Source organism: Peromyscus maniculatus, chromosome 20 (assembly GCF_049852395.1).
Source record: "Peromyscus maniculatus bairdii isolate BWxNUB_F1_BW_parent chromosome 20, HU_Pman_BW_mat_3.1, whole genome shotgun sequence".
Taxonomy (NCBI): domain Eukaryota; kingdom Metazoa; phylum Chordata; class Mammalia; order Rodentia; family Cricetidae; genus Peromyscus; species Peromyscus maniculatus.
In genome coordinates, this window is record NC_134871.1 from 25,572,305 (window position 1) to 25,588,948 (window position 16,644).

The following is a 16,644-nucleotide window of genomic DNA, read 5'->3' on the forward strand; positions in this document are numbered from 1 at the left end:
TCAGCCCCTGTTCCCGGCTCTTGATGAGCATGCTCTGAACACTATCCGTGCCTAGCACGGAGCTAAGAGTTTGCTATAATCAGACCTCATTGAGTCAGACACTGTGACAAAATGCCTGAAATCAAGAAAGTGTTTATTCAGGTTCATGGTTTGCAAAGATTCAGTCCAAAATGGCTTTGGCCTGAGGCAAAGCCCTTCCTGAGGCTGCTCACTTCAGGACAGCCAAGAAGCAGACAGAATAGCCAAGGGTTCACAGCCAGGGACAGATTCACACTCCAGGGGTCTACCTCCTCCGAGTAGGCCCCACCCCTCGCATTCCAGAGCCTCACAATGATGCCATGGGATTGTGACTGCATCAGTGGATTAAGTCAGAGCCCTTATGATCTAGTCATTTCCCCAAACCCACTAGTTGGCACGAAGCCTTTAACACAGGACTCTTTGGAGATATTTCACATCTAAACCACCACAGCCCTTACCAGTTCCAGATGAGGGACCTAAAGCTAACCCAAGGCCACAAGTCGGGCAAGCTGCGTGAGTTCCCACACCCTGTCACCAGTAAGCAACCAGGTCTCACATCATCTCGGTGGCATCTTGCCAGCTTACTCCACTTTGTCCCAGAAGGACGATGTGGGAGTGTAGCAGGTGTGCCTTGGGCCCACAGTCGCAGAGGATGACATGGGAATGTGGCAGGTGTACCCAATGCCTTGAAGTCCAAGAAGGTTGAAGTTTCATTAAGTGGTGGCCGTAGCTTGCAGCCTGGACACCTGTGCTCTGGTCTGAAGGACCCTGGAAGCTGGCTTGGTGTCACTTGTGAGCTGTTTTCACAGTATCCTAATATCCTGTGGATGCTGTGAGGGATGAATAATATCTGTTCAGCTCAAATTTTGAGTTTTTACTTATTTTCCCCCCAGCCTAGGATCAAATTGTATTGAGAGTTTTAAAATTTATTATTATTATCATCATCATCATTATTATTATTGATAATGTATGTGTGATGTGTCTGAGCGAAAGCACACATGTCACATTGAGCATGTGGAGGTCAGAGAACAACTTTCAGGAGCTGGTTCGCTCTTCCAACTGTGGCATCTGGGAATCAAACTCAGACTGTTAGGCTTGTATGGAAAACTTTCCACCCACTGAGTCTTCCCATCAAGCTTCCCGTTCTGAGTTTTCATCAACATGGAAATACCTCGCTTTTGCCACGGCCATGTGTTTTATGTTTGGACAAAAAACAAAGACAAAAAAAAAACAAAAAAAGAGGAAAGGGGGAAAACTGAGGGGACAAGCAGTCATGTGATAATCTGTGACTGACAGGCCAGGCAGAAATGTCAATGCTGTGAAAGTTTCCATGAACCAGGGTCTTCACAGGGACAGGATAGAAGACACCTGGCCCCTCCCCAGCCTTGCCGACGGCGGGAGTGCTCCGCTGCTGGGGCATGTCTACACGTGGAGAAAAATGGAGGAGACGGGACTGTGGAAACTCGGACATCCAGATCATGCATTTCTTTCTTTTCAACTGCCATCAGGGAGCTGGGACCCAGTCATCCTGGAAGGGCACATGTTTACGTAACGGACAGACCCAGCCACCTAACTGCTAATCATCTAACTGTGTGTGTGCACTGTACACACTGCCATGAGTTGATTTAATCTACGGAGGCTAAAGTGAGGATCTGAAATGACACTGACCCGGGTCCAGATGCTGACCTTGAGTGATGACCTACATTCATTGTTTAAGCCACACAAGCCTCAGCTTTCCCGTCCACAAAATTGACAGAGTTACTGTGAAGTTTATCTGTACAACACACACAAACTCTAAGCAAAATGCCCAAGACCTCAAATAATTTCTCCCTTCCAATGGGAAACTTGCTTTCCAGTGGGAAAGAGGCCAGCAATATTGTCCAGCCATTTGGTGCCTATTATCTTAATCCTAACACCAATCCAGCAGTCAGATTATTCTTTTACCACAAAGATGGCGGAATGAGAGAGTCACTAAAATGTTTGCTGTGCAGGCGTGAGGACAGAGTCAGCTCTCCAGCACCCGCCTGAAAGCTTGTAATCCCACCCCTGGAGAGACGGAGACAGGAGGATCCTTCGGTGACTCCCAGATTCAATGACAGCCGCTGCCTCAAAAAGCAAGGTGGAGAGCACTTGGGTAGGACACTGATGTTAGACTCTGGCCTCTACTCACACACACACACACACACACACACACACACACACACACACACACACAGTTGCATGTACATTCACACATACACACACATCCATGAACACTGTATACACAAAGAGAATATTTGATAAATCTTTCTGGAAGGGAATATGGTAATGGGAGCCAATGACATAACCTTTGACCCTGTAGGACATGTACACAATGATGTATGTGCAAGAAATTCATCATAATCTTCTTAACATTTTGAAATTACAGATATCTTAACGTCCAACAATATATGATTGGTTGGTATATTCTTGTTTCATTTTCCCCCTGTGTTGGGCATGGACCCCAGGGCCTTCCTTAAGCATGCTAGGCAAGTGCTCTGACAGTGAGCTTTGCTGCCAGCCCTGGTTAAATAGTGGTGTGTTTGGCTAGTGTGTAAGAAGACTCTGCCGTGTGAGTTACAATACCATAGCTCACAGCCAACTCAGATGTAGTGACTTAAGTCAGGAAGGGCAGGACTCACTCCACACTTATGGAAAGTCTCCTCTGCCTCTCCAAGTGGGACTAATCACCCCAGAGTTGGAGTATGGCCTCTGAGTAGCTTGTCTCCCCAACACTTAGACAATCCCAAGCCAATCCCTATCAAATCAAATGAAGAAATCAACCAACTCAGTGGCCAATTGATGGTATTTGTGTGAGGACCAGAAGGAAGCTCTGTGGTCTCCTGAGGAGAGGGGAGGCAGAGCCTGGGCACAGGACTCGCTCTTCTGCCTGAACTAAGTCACTCAGCCAGTCTGAGCCTGAGGTGACGTAACTGCAGAGAGGTGACACAGCCATTTAATTGTAACTTAGGAACAAGCTTAAATGTATAATTTAGTTTCTAATTATTCAAGTCTAGAACACTAAATAGCATCCTTTGATGACCCTTGTGTAAATCTCAGGTGCTTTGGCTCCATTACAGAGCTGTGGTGCGTGACAACAAACAAGGAAATACAATGACAAACAAGGAAATGCAATGACAAACAAGGAAATGCAATGACAAACAAGGAAATGCTATGACAAACAAGGAAATGCAATGACAAACAAGGAAATGCGATGACAAACAAGGAAATGTGATGACAAACAAGGAAATGTGATGACAAACAAGGAAATACAATGACAAACAAGGAAATGCAATGACAAACAAGGAAATGCGATGACAAACAAGGAAATGTGATGACAAACAAGGAAATGTGATGACAAACAAGGAAATGTGATGACAAACAAGGAAATGCAATGACAACAAACAAGGAAATGCAGTGACAAACAAGGAAATGCGGTGACAAACAAGGAAATGTGATGACAAACAAGGAAATGCGGTGACAAACAAGGAAATGTGATGACAAACAAGGAAATGCAATGACAACAAACAAGGAAATGCAGTGACAAACAAGGAAATGCGGTGACAAACAAGGAAATGTGATGACAAACAAGGAAATGTGATGACAACAAACAAGAAAATGCGGTGACAAACAAGGAAATGTGATGACAACAAACAAGGAAATGCAATGACAAACAAGGAAATGTGATAACAAACAAGGAAATGTGATGACAACAAACAAGGAAATGTGATGACAAACAAGGAAATGTGATGACAACAAACAAGGAAATGTGATGACAACAAACAAGGAAATGTGGTGACAAACAAGGAAATGTGATGACAACAAACAAGGAAATGTGATGACAACAAACAAGGAAATGTGATGACAAACAAGGAAATGCGATGACAACAAACAAGGAAATGTGATGACAACAAACAAGGAAATGCGGTGACGAACAAGGAAATGTGATGACAAACAAGGAAATGTGATGACAAACAAGGAAATGTGATGACAAACAAGGAAATGCGGTGACAAACAAGGAAATGTGATGACAAACAAGGAAATGTGATGACAAACAAGGAAATGCGATGACAAACAAGATGCACACATCCTCCCTGGTAGGAAGTCCATGTTACCTGAATAGTCAGCAAACCTTCACTGTGTCAGAGCGTCGTTTTGTTTTGCTGTGGTCGTTATTGTCTTGGGGTGTGTATGTGTGAGGAGGGTGGGTGTTGTGGTGAGACAAGGTCTTATTGTGCAGCCCTGGCTGGCCTGGAACAGGCAGTGATCTTCCATCCTCTGCCTGCTGAGGTCTAGAATGATGGCCGCATGCCACACACTTGGCCGACAAGTTGTTTAAAAATACATCGTGATGGGCGGTGGTGGCGCACACCTTTAATCCCCGTACTCGGGAGGCAGAGCAGGAAGAGCTCTGTGGGTTCAAGGCCAGCCTGGTCACAAAGTGACTTCCAGGACAACCAGAGCTCTGTAGAGAGACCCTGTCTCAAAAACAAAACAGAGCAAGCAAACAAACAAAAACTCCACACTGCTCTGTCTGATGCAGGTTTGAAGAAATCACATACAAGCTGTGGTGAGTACAAATGCCAGAAAAGGTTACCTTTGCAACATGCAAGGAAAGGACAGCAGATAGGCCTCTTCTTGTCTCAAGCTGACAACCAAGATTGTGTTAATCCTACCCAATGAGACCTAAAGAGCATCACCTAAACTCTTTGGTCAAATTAAGAAAGCTTTATCTTCTGTCAGACAGGGCTGGCTCCTTAAAGCAGAGTTTGGAAAAAAAAATAGCATCGAATATAGGAAAACGTGGGGCTGAGATAGTCTAAATAAATAAATAAATAAATAAATAAATAAATAAATAAATATAAATAAAAACCTGCAAGGCTAGGGAGTTCCCAAGGAGTTTTGGTTACGTAGGAGCCTAGCAGATCATCTCAAACGTTATTTGTCAGAACATCTTATTGTATCAAGGTGGAGGTTGTGGTGTAAGGTGTGGAGCATATAAAATCCCAGAAAATGGATCAAGACCTGGTCAAATCCAAGTTTTACAGAAAATAGGAATGAACTTCTTTTGACCTTGTAACATGATGACTTCGTCCATCAATTAGCCATCACAGGCCCTAATCCATTATGGCTGGTGAACCTATCAAAGACAGAGATAGACATGCACACAGCCAGAGCTATGCAGAGACAGAGCCACCCTGCCCCAAGACCAGGGGAGTCACCACAAGCCAGAGAGAGCAGAGTTCACCATCTTCCACGCTGCTGGACAGGAAGGGGCAGCCCTCCTCTTGATCTTGGACTTCTGGTCTCCTGAACCATGGGAGAATACACTTTTTTTTTTTTTTTTTTTCGAGACAGGGTTTCTCTGTGTAGCTTTGCGCCTTTCCTGGAGCTCACTTGGTAGCCCAGGTTGGCCTCGAACTCACAGAGATCCGCCTGCCTCTGCCTCCCGAGTGCCGGGATTAAAGGCATGCGCCACCAACGCCCGGCAAGAATACACTTTTTTAAAAAAAACATTCTATTTGTGTACTTTGTCACAGTATCCTAGCAAATGAAAACAAACAAATTTAAATATCCCAAATAATTTGATAGACTCTTGGACATGCATCAAAACACAAACAAAAAAAAACCCCTCCAAAACAAACCCCAAAAACAACAACAAAAAACCCAGACTTTCTATTTAATTGCACCATTGAGATTCAGTGGATCAAGAATGACAATGTGTCAGAGGAGTGCAAAGCCAATGTTGCCACTGTATCCTCTTTTTGTTTGTTGAGTAAATAATACCAGAGAAAGCATCAACTGCCGAAGAGAACAAACCGGCAGCTCTCACTCGGTTTCCAAACCCTTTAGGTGCTGGTTAGAACTGGTTACTTACTTCCTGAGGGAACCTCCCCTCCCCCCTCCCCCCTCCCCCCTCCCCCCTCCCCCCTCCCCCCACACCCACCCTCCTTATCCCCCCCCATCCCCCACCTTGTTCCAGGTGCTGTCTGTGTGGAAACAGTCAAGCTGTGTGTCTTCTGCTTAATCTAGAGCTCTGACTTCACACTTAGACCACTTGACTGGTTATTAGACCAGGGAGTGTGAGTGTGTGAGTGTGTGTGTGTGTGTGTGTGTGTGTGTGTGTGTGTGTGTGTCCAGAGGAGGATGTCACCTTTCCTATCCCATCACTCTCACCTTAGTCCCTTGAGACAGGGTCTCTCACTGAACCTAAAGATCCGGGATCTGCCTGCCTGTCTGTCTGTCTCCAGGGGTTCCAGGCACATGTGGCCATGCCTGACTTTTAGCTGGTTGGTGCTGAGGATTTGAACTCACAGCGCCATGCTTACTCAGCAAGTGCTCCGACTCACCGAGCATCTCCCCAGCTCTACTCGGAGTTTCTGCCTCTCTCACGGCACTTTGAGGCTCAGAGGGCTGACTCACACGGGATTGTGAAAACAGTCTCTGTCCAGCCAGTATCACGTGCAAGGAGATGCTAGAAGAAGCTGGGAGAGAGCCGGAGGAGGAGAGTGGAGGAGCAGCATTCAGCCTCTCTGGCAGATGGTCGTGGGCTGTCAGCATTCTTCCAAGAAGGCCACAGCTCCTGTCAGACTAGCTGCTGGCAGCTACTCCCCTCGCGGGGTTCTGGGGCTTGCTCCCTCCCCTGACCTGTCCAGTGCTCCTGCTGTTAGTTAGTCATGCATGACTTGAGGCGAGGCAGCTATGCTGAGGAATACAGCTTGGGCAGTTTCCTCGTGATGCGTTGTCTGGCTGCATTTACACACTCTGACCAGGCGAGCTTGGCGCTCCCCCACGCCCCTGTTGCAATCAGGAGGAACCCTGGGCACAAGCTGGGGCTGCTGCCAGCGTCACACCGCATTCTGTTGGAGAGGGAACTCACTGAAAAGCGCACATTTGAGACCGAGAAAAGGTGTGGGACAGCGGCCACGCACCAGTAACAATGACCTTTACTAGTCATACACCCCCAAGTACGGCACAGTAAATAGATAAGGCAGCAACAGAGTTCTCCATTACGATCGTCGAGTGCTCGGCACTGCGCATAATTTTATACGACTGTCCGTAGGCAGGTTTGCATGAACAGTGTCACTACACCATGTAGCGATAGAGGGTCTGTTTATGCGGTGTCGCCACCACATGTGAGTTATGTGTTGTGTTAGGACGCCATCGTAGACACTAGATGCTAGGAGCTCCTCACCTCCGTCAGAGTCTGCGGAACCCACAGCGGTATGTGTGGTCCACCACGGACCTAATGTCATGTGCTGTGTGACTATACCTAGCAGCCCTGCAGTATCGCTTGTCCTTAACCCCAACATGCCTTCGTGAACAGCTGTAGGTCACGGTTAAGCTCTCCTAAGATGACACTGTGAATTATGACTGCCACACCTACACCTGTGAACTCTGTACCACGCATATCCAAAGACGAACTTCCGGTGTCTTTGCCCATGTAATCCTAATAACACCACTATGATGTAAGTGGAATTCCAATGCCCATTTCTGAGACGAAAAAACAGAGGCCATGGGGTTAACTATGGAAAAAATTCAGACGGCTGAGCTGTTGTGCACACCCAGGTCTATCTCAGGTCAGGGTTAGCACCGCCTCTCACCGCTTTGGGGCCTGCTTAGCTCCCCTCCGACGAAGTGCTTTGCCACTGTGTCCCATCAGGGCGATATTTAAAGTGCCTGCATGTCCCAGGCAGCAGCTGACAGACAGAGGCTGAGGGTCTGCCATCAGCTGGGCCACAGGCCACAGCACAGTTGGATTCAACACTTGCCCTGAGATGTGGAAAGAGGTATTCAACCGGGGTGACCCAAATGCACCTTCTGTAAACACAGGAAGTGGATTCTTTAAATAATGACTGGGGTTGGGTGGAGAGAGAAGAAAGCCTAAGACATCGGAGAGAGAGAGGCCGGATGGCTAAGAGCTGTAAATCCAGGGGCAGCTGCACGAGCACTTCTTCATAATTATCAGTGCCCGGATGGTCTCGGGAGTATGTTGTTGACCCTTCCTTTAGGGTTTCAGAAGTAAGTCATCAGTTCGGGCTGTCAAGGGCTTTGCACACAGGATTCCTTACGCAATCGAGGGTTGAAGGCTGAGCTGACTCGGTGGGTAGAGCCCTTACCTCTGGGTCTGGCTCCCCAGAGCTGTGATCTGGGGGTGGCATTGGCCCCTTAATCCCTATTCGGGGAAGGCAGAGACGGAGATTCCCTGGAGCAAGTGGGCTGGCCAGACCAACTCCAGGTTCCAGGACGTGTGAGAGGTGAGAGTAATTGAGGAGGGCCCCCCAGGCTGGCCGTGCACCCATGTCTGCACGGACATGTGCACTCACGTTTGTGAGCACACGCATGCACGTGCGCACACGCACACACAAACAAAAGGCAATCTGGTGGTTCACCTCCCATCCTTACACTGAAATTCTTAAAGCATCTGTATTTGCTTGGGGGATTTTAACAGTAGTATAGTTTGCTTTTTTCCTCCCTTGATTCTTCCTTATGTCTCCAAGCAGTCAAAACCTTCATATCCGCCCTGTGCTGTTTCGGGTAACCGAGCGGCAAAGCTGGCATCTCTGGAGGAGCCTTGGCCGACAGGGCAGGAAAGGCCACACTCGACAGCAGATAAATGTGAAGGGCAACTCCAAGCCTACGTCCAGCCCTCGGGTCTGTGGGTGCAGGGTTATAGGACCGCACACCCCTGCCACCCAAGGCTGACACAGGGAAGCAAAGCAGGCAGTTCTTCCTGAAACTACGGCAAAAGCTCCTCTCACAAGCAGTGGTGCAGGAGGGCCGAGGCCCCACCCTGTGCCCCAAATACAGACGTGGCACTAAGGGTGTACGGATGTGCCCTGCTGCTCATGTTGACAGCCATGCCAGTGATCTTAAGTCTTACAGGGCATTCCTACACCCAGAGAGCTGCTCTTCCTCAATGACATTGAACTCTGAGAATGTAAATAATAATTATACGGAAAGAATAGATCACAGCATCAACGTAAAAGACCTGTTTTAATAGAGGAATACTGGGGCTCAGAAGACACTCTCCCAAGATGGTACCTTGGCTCCCTGAGTACTTTTAGCTTAAGGACACTGGAAAGCCCTCTCAAGTGCCATCCTGCTCCTTAGTCCTCCCCCAAGGGGTCAGAAAGCAGAATTCCTCTGTCCCATGCTGAGTCATAGAAACTAGAACCTTCTCCTCCTCCTCCTCCTTCTCCTCCTCCTGCTCTCTCTCAGTTATTAATGATCTGCTCTTCTTTTTAAAATTTAGTTTATGTATGTGATTGGTATGTGTACCATGTGCTCACAGAAGTCAGAGGAACATGTTGGCTCACCTGGAGTTGGAGTTACAGTGTTGTAAGCCACCATGTGGGTGCTGGGAATCGAACTCAGGTCCCCTGCAAGAGCAGCCAGGGCCTTTAACCACTGATCCGCCTCTCTGGCCCTCCTTTTCTCTTAAGCAAGGCCCAAGCTGAAGAATGTGGCTACCCTCCCCCTCCCCTTCCTGTCTGGGCAAGAAGAAATTCTCTGGCCTTCCTTATCTGATAAGCCATTCCAGAAGTATCCTGCCCTACATCTGGGAGGAAGGAATGCTGTACAGAAAGATGAGGAAGAATCTTGACCCACAGACCTGGCTAGGTTCCCCCTCGGCCTGTCACACTAGCTCATCCCTGTCTAATTACAGTTGGGAACAGCTGTCCATTCTTCATTGAGTCTAAGCATAAAAACGAACAATCTTCCCTAGATCTTTGTTTTTCATTCTGAGGACTCCAGTGTCATGTAAAATATTGATTAAATAGATCTGTTATGCTTTTCTCTATTTATTGGGTCTATAATAATGTATGAGTCAAAAGGGCAGGTAACTCATGGAATTTTAAATTCATTGTTTTTTCATATTTTCCTTGGTGTCAAGTGTCTAGGGTAGAGTAATTAGCTATGGTTAATACAGATTATTAACTTGACAAAATTAGAATCACCTAGTAGACAAATCATGAGCATATCTGTGAGGGAGTTTCTAGACTGGGTTATTGTGGTAGGAAGAACCACCTTAAATGTGAGCCTCACCAGTCCAGGAGCTGGAATTCTAGACCGGGAGCTGGAATTCTAGACTGGATAAACAGAAGAGCCCAGCCCAGCCTTCCTCTCCCCCTGGAACATTCTTCTCATCCCCGGAAGCCACGTGACCAGATGCTCCAGGCGGGCGCCTGTCACTGACTCCCCGCCCAGACCGTGAGTCAATCAGGCCCTTCCTTCCATAAGCTGATTTATCAGGATTCTGTCACAGCCACGAAGAAGGAACTCATGCAACACTCAGTAACCGATCATTGACTAGAATTATTGTGGAATATTAGCACAAAACTGGAAATAAACAGGCTACAGTATTCAAAGGATACTGGGAAATTCTTGGGGTGCCATGCCAGGTTTTTTTTAAGCTTCAAATGTCTTTCTATATCATTGCAGAACTAGAGAAATTCCTTTACTCTGGACTTTAATTATTATCATTTTTAGGTTACGGTGTGTTATAAGTTCCATAGATTAAAGTCTCATTGCTCTACATTGTTGTGCGTTCCCGTGACTGAGCCCCACGCTTAGGACACAGCAAGCACTCCATAGATGTTGGTTTGTGGCTTTTTTGTTTTTTTTTTTGTTTTTGTTTTTTTTTTTAATAACCCCATGGAAGCACTTTCCAGTGCCATTTTGTGTAAGATTTGCCATTTTCTCTCGGAATACCGCTGGTTTTATAGCTGCCTCTTAGGCAAAAATGAAATACAACAAGCTTTCTAACTTTGGTCCAGATTCGCTCTGAGCATTTATAAGACAGGAGTAGTCAGTGTGCCGGTGAGGACTCCGCCCAGCCCAGCCCTGCGACTGAGGAAGTAAGCTTTCATAGACAATCAATAAACCTCCTCTCACCGGAAATTGTCATTATAATATCTTGGGTGCCTCTCACAACTTCTTTCCCTTCGAAGAGGAAAGTGTTTTTAAGTATTTGTTCTTTTGAGAGCTTACAGATGGCAATGACTTCCACGCCTGTTTAATTCTAGTAACACACTGCATGATCCTAACCAATTCCAAATAGCGTCAGCGGACTGGAGTTGGAAAAGAGGATGCTCACAGAAACGTGTGCCAGAGGCCTGTCAGTTACAGTCTGAATAGGAGGCAAAGCTGTGCATGGAAAAGACATCGCAGATACAGGGAGGCTCTGCAGCTGGGCAGACAGCAAGGCCTGCGTGGGTGACACTGAACAGGTCGGCCTGGGGAAAGCAGCACGTGGAAACGAGGAAGACAAAACGGACGGGAAAGGCCCCAAACTCCTATCGAAGGCTTTGTGTTTTGTCTTTGCCCTTTTAAAATTATCTTTGGTGGTGTTAGGGATCAAACTTCGGGCTTCCTGTGTGCTAAGCTGGTGTTCTACCCTCGGGCTGCATCCCAGCCCCTGCTTGAAGGCTCCGGACTCCACAAAGCAGTGATTGTCATTTCAAATCATGGCAAACCCACGATAATAGCATTGCCCACGAAGATGTTATTATTCTTCTGGGTGGGCATCTGTGCCAACTGGGCAGCGCCCTTTCACCTGTCTGTTGCCTGGATGACTTTAGGGCTATGAGGCGTTAACAGCACAGGCCTGGTGGCCCCTTCACAAGGACTTGCTTGTAGAGCTGACCCTGGACTGGCCACTATGAACTTGACTTCTGGAACTTTTCCAATGTCACCAGTTCTGTTCGTTCTTGTTTGCTGATGTAACAGATGGCCATGAACTAAGATCAGCACAAATGCATTATCTTACATTGCTGGGCATCAAAAATCTAAAACGGGTCAGAAGGACTGGATTTCTTCTTAAGGCTCTATAGGAAAATCTGTGACTTTGCTTTTGTAAACCTGAAGAGGCAGGCCTGCGTTTCTTGACTCTTGACCCTCTATCTAAAACCGGAAACATAGAATTTCATCTCTCCCTCCCTCCCTGTCTCCCTCTCTTTCTCTGTGTATGTCTCTCTCTCTGTCTCTGTCTCTCTCTCTGTCTGTCTCTCTGTCTCTGTCTCTCTGTCTCTCTCTCTTTCCCTATATAATCTTTCAAAATCTCCAGTTTAATCACACATGCAGCATCCCTTTTGTTCTGGAAGGTACCAGGATTTGGACGCTTTCAGGGGGTCTAGCATTCTGGCAAGGCTGCTCTGCATACACGGGGTGCTGAAGCCTGCTGCAGCAGCCTGCCCAGCCTGGGCTAACACTGCGATCGATGTACAGTGGCCTGGAACATGAGTAGCTGCAACTGGTCGCATAAGCCTGTGCTTCCTGCTTGTGTGACCAGGCCCCTGTGAGAGGCCCCAGACAGAAACTCTGGCATGTGTTGTCGAGTGTCACTGTTGGAGAAACTCTCCAGCTGCCCTGGAGGGAAACTCAGCAGGCCTGCATTCCAGACTCCTCCATCTCTGCTTGACATATCCTTTTCCCTTGGTGACCCTGTAAAAGGGCCAGCCACAGAAACACACCCAGATCAGAGCCAGAGCCAAGGAAACACACCCTGACCCTGAGACCAGAGCCAAAGAAACACACTCTGCCCCTGTCCAACTCAGCACAAAAAACAACCAATTCCTGAGCAGGAAAACCAACCAATCCCTGAGCACAAAATCCAGCTAATCTCGGAGTTTATCCAAACTCAGGGATTGAAACCGGACCAATTCCCAACCTGAAAATCTCCACCCTGGAAAAATTCTGCCCCTAAGAAGCCCTATATGAGACCCTGTACCTGTTTAGTTGGGAGCTGCCTTTTTCCACCCTGGCAGGAACAGCCACCCTCCTGGGTTCTTCCCTCTAAATAAATCTCTTTGGAAGAGACCTTTTTTCGCCAGAGGGGAGCGCAGCAGAGAAACAACAGCATGAACCAGAGTGGAGAAGAGCGGAGCAGATCTGTTACACTTTCTCTGAGGAAACCTTCTCCTCCTGGAGCAGAGCTGTTACATTGTGGAAACCTTTCCCTGGAGCAGGGCTGAAAGCTGCTACACTTCAGGTGACTTTGTGGTATTCCTTGACTCGGGACCGCCAGGATCCCTTTCCATCCGAGCTGCAATGCTTACAGACCCCCCCCCCCCCACTCCTCCTGTCCTTATACTAAGCCATGGCCATGAGTGTAGTTCCTGAGACGTGAAAATCCTTCTAGTGTGTCACCAGATGTACATGGCCAGGTCTCCCTCCTCTAGCTAATCCCAAACAAGGCAGCTCAAAGACTGACTCCATGGGCAAGAAGGCACCTCTGCATGTGGTCCCTCCCTCTCCACAGGCAATCTAGTATGACTTTCTCAGGGAACAGTTCTGAAACAGTGGGGACTACCAGGCCTCTGGAAGTTTAGATCTGAATGGGCATCCTGTCAATCCAGTGCATTCTGTTGGCCAAAGCAAGTTGCAAGACTCACCCACATTTCCTGGATGTAGAAGTGAAACTCTTGATGGGAGATCTCAAGAATTTTCACTGCAATGGGCAAGGATAGAGCAAGGCTATTAATTGGGATTATGAATGCATTCAGCCGGGCTAAGTGCTTGAGCACCATTCAAAAGTAATGGGGAATGAGAATTATTGTTGTACAATGCTTAACAAAAGCATTCAAGATGGGCTGGTGTGTGTAACAGGAAATCTCAGCGAGAAAGCAGTTGGAAAGCCATAGGCCAATGCTTGGGAATGTAATGGAATTAGGAAGCGATCTACCAGCAAGAAAACCCAGCCGTCTGTTTGGAACCTGGCAAAAATTATGTCAGTCAAGAACACTTTGGGTAACCTATGTTTTACACTCATGAGTAAGCTACACTCGTTCATACAAATAGTTAATGGGTGTGCATCACAAGGGTGAAGAGAATAAACTCAGTCCAAGAGTTTATCTTACAGGTGGGCATTTCTAAGAAGGGAACAGTTCAGTGGAGCCCCGAAGAACTAGGAGTCATCTCTACTGAGAAAAAGGGGGTCCAGGCAAAAGCCATGGCGTGCACCAGGCCTTGGGGCTGGTAATGATGAGGGTCTCTGAAGTGGTCAGAAGTCAGGTGGCTGAAGAGGAGAGAGCAGGGGGCAGATAGCCATGCGGGGGGCAGGGCTTCCCTACCACAATAAGGAGTCTAGCTCTTACCCTAAATGTACCGAGAAATGGAGATGGACAAATCTCTCCAGCCCTCCTGTTCCCAAATAACCAGTCAGAGGCTTAAGATTAATTACAAACTGTTTGTTCTGTGGCTTAGACTTATTGCTAGCTAGCTCTGATATCTTAAATTAATCAATTTCTATTCATCTATGTTTTGCCACATGGCTGTGGCATTATCAGTTTGCTGGCATCTTGTTCCTTGGGTGGCAGGCTGGTGTCTCTCCGACTCTACCTTTCCCCTCCCTGTATCTTTGCTTAGATTTCCCACCTGGCTCTAACCTGCCTTGCCATAGGCCAAAGCAGCTTTATTTATCAACCAAAGAGAGCAACTCATATTTACAGTGCACAGAATCCCACAGCATAGCAAACACTGAAATGACGGTTTAAAAAGACACCCCTGGGGCTGCTGATGGACAAGGGTGGAAGTGGGAAAGGGAGTTAGAGCCACGGGTCAGCGTGGTGCACAGACTGGTGGCATCACGCTCACTCGGGAGCTGTGTAAAATGCAGGGCTGTGGCCCTCTCAAACCTAGATTGAGAATCTGCACTGCAAGGAGGCCCTCGGGAGACTCATCCCATGTTTAAGATGCACTCAAATGGGGAGGCCATGGCAGTTTGACCCTAAGCGGCTACCATGAAGACAGTCACGGATATCTGGGTTTGGGTTGGAGCTATAAGCTCGACTAAGAAGAACGGTGCTCACCACGCAGAGATGACGTTGGGGGTGCAGGCTGAAACACTAGTGTCTGGTGGCAGATACTTCGAGGCAGAGATCCAGAACCCTGGAGAGCTCCCAGGAGCCTAGATTGAAGATTAAAGTTAAGGGCACCATTCAGTCCCCACAACTTAACCGACATCCTTACCAGGGTGGTGGGCAGTGACTCATGTTCTATGATTCTGGGGCATCTTCTTCATTACCCAAAGTGCTGTCTGTTCCAAATGATGAAAAGATTCGGTGTCTGATCAAAGAGAGATGGCTCAGTGGTTAAGAGCACTGGCTACTCTTCCAGAGGACCTGGGTTCAATTCCCAGACCCCACATGGCAGCTCACAACTGTCTATAACTCCAGTTCCAAGGGCTCCAACAGCCTCACACAGACGTACATTCAGGAGAGACACAAATGCACATAAAATAAAAATAAATCTTAAAAAATATAAATAAATGAAGCTGCGAGTAAAATCGTTTCTAGGGAGGCCCGCGGGCCTGAGGGGGGCAGAGAAGGAGGCACTTGATACTGTTTGCTCTCAAGGACCTTCTTGCTCTGGGAACAGGAGCTTAACTTTGTCCCAGATTCAGGGATTCAATTCCAAAATAGAAACTGCCAGAACATTAACGATAGCGATAATTCTGAAAATGGAAAATCAGCAGAACTTGGTGAAGGACAGAGAACAGAGTAGGGGATGTAGAGGCTGTAGTGCCAGAACTCCTCAGTGCTACCAAAGTCCCCCATTGCTCTCCTCTCTCACCTAGAGTTCCGTGTAGCAAACAGATATTCCGGGAAGGTTCCACAGACCCCATGAGAGACCAATGTGTCATTCCCACTGAGATGGCGGGAAGACAGGCAGGTGTGGTGAGGCTGTGGAACAATTGGAGCTTCACACACTGCTGGTGGAAATGTAAGATGATACGGCTGGGGACAATGGGGCCTGACAGTTCCTTACGGAGTTAACCATTTCCTGCCACATGAGTCAGCAATGCTAGGTAAAACATGCCTTCATAAATTTTTACATAAGTCCTTACAGCAACCCTGCTTACGATAGATGAAAAATAAAATAAAGAAAAAGAACTTGAATGTCTCCTTCAGCCACAGAAATAAGTTGATATATTTTGTGCAATGGGAAATTACTCAGCAATTCAAAAATAAAATAATGCACTAATTATCTATGCAATAACAAAAACAAAAACAAGAACTCAGATACAGAACCTGGAGATATGGCTTAACTGTTCAGAATGTTTACTGTTCAGGTCCCAGAACACACGTGAAGCATATCACAAACACCTAAAACTCCAGCTCCAAGGGATCCAATGACCCCCTTCTGACAGCCATAGATACTGGTGTACGTGCACACACACACACACACACACACACACACACACACACACACACACACACACGGGAAGAGACAGAGGGTAAGTTTGTGGGGTGATAGAAGGGTTCTATGTCCTGACTGGGGAGTCACACTTAACACCTAGAAGAATATACACCTAGAAGAATTTTATATCAAAGAAAACCAAGTTTTATTTAGCAATAACAAAATCCTTCTGGTTTTTATCAGATGTCTCTGTCTACAGGTACCCCACCCCGGATGCCTCTGTCTACAGGTAGCCCTCCCCAGATGTCTCTGTCTACAGGTAGCCCTACCCCGGATGCCTCTGTCTACAGGTACCCCTCCCCAGATGCCTCTGTCTACAGGTACCCCACCCCGGATGCCTCTGTCTACAGGTAGCCCTCCCCAGATGTCTCTGTCTACAGGTAGCCCTCCCCAGATGTCTCTGTC

General features: G+C 47.3%; 1 long non-coding RNA gene across 1 annotated transcript; it reads left to right on the forward strand.

The window, feature by feature from the left end:
• The first annotated feature begins 422 nt into the window (after positions 1 to 422).
• On the forward strand, positions 423 to 4,173 carry LOC143269738 (uncharacterized). The gene is made up of 2 exons (XR_013046379.1): positions 423 to 2,152; positions 3,117 to 4,173. It is a non-coding gene; the product is annotated as an uncharacterized LOC143269738 (long non-coding RNA).
• Positions 4,174 to 16,644: the final 12,471 nt, after the last annotated feature.